This window comes from Penaeus monodon, chromosome 24 (genome assembly GCF_015228065.2).
Source record: "Penaeus monodon isolate SGIC_2016 chromosome 24, NSTDA_Pmon_1, whole genome shotgun sequence".
NCBI classification, from domain to species: domain Eukaryota; kingdom Metazoa; phylum Arthropoda; class Malacostraca; order Decapoda; family Penaeidae; genus Penaeus; species Penaeus monodon.
The window spans coordinates 9,335,979-9,336,526 of NC_051409.1; the positions used below are offsets into that span (position 1 = coordinate 9,335,979).

At 47.3% G+C, this 548-nt stretch overlaps 1 protein-coding gene across 1 annotated transcript in view; it reads right to left on the minus strand.

Annotated features, from left to right (window-relative positions):
- LOC119588542 (glutamine synthetase) overlaps positions 1-548 on the minus strand; it is a gene marked incomplete at its 3' end in the record, with an annotated part of 8,848 nt that overhangs the window by 2,253 nt on the left and 6,047 nt on the right.

The window sequence follows — 548 nt, forward strand, 5'->3', positions numbered from 1 at the left end:
CGTGAAATTATGTGTGTTGTATCCGTAGACTTTTTTGCATTTTGCAGTCGGTGTATGTAAACAAGTTCCCTAGGCAATGTACATGCCAAGCAGTATATAGCACACAGGCAGCCGCAATATATTCTCCATCTGTCAATTTTTCCCTTTCTGTCCCCATTTTCCTCGCTCTGTCTCTCTCCCTTTTTTCTATCTACGCCTATCCTCTCCTAATCTCTCTCCTCTCCTTTTCTACCCCAATTCACTGCTATTCTCTCTCTCCTCTTCTTATCTAGCCCAATTCTCTCTTAATCCCTCTCCTCCTCTTACCTACCCCAATTCTCACTTAATCCCCTTTTTTTAGCTACTCCCTTTCTCTCCACATCCCCTTCCTCCTTTTTTTTCATTACCAATCGACGCTATCGCCATGACACACACTCGTACACCCACACGTGCATGCCCCGCCCAACCCTCCTTTGGCCTGATCACGTGAACACCTCCCTGGCAACGGGACCTCCCACCGGCTTCCGAGGACGTTCCTTGGTCGGGTAAACAGACGTTGTAATAGATAC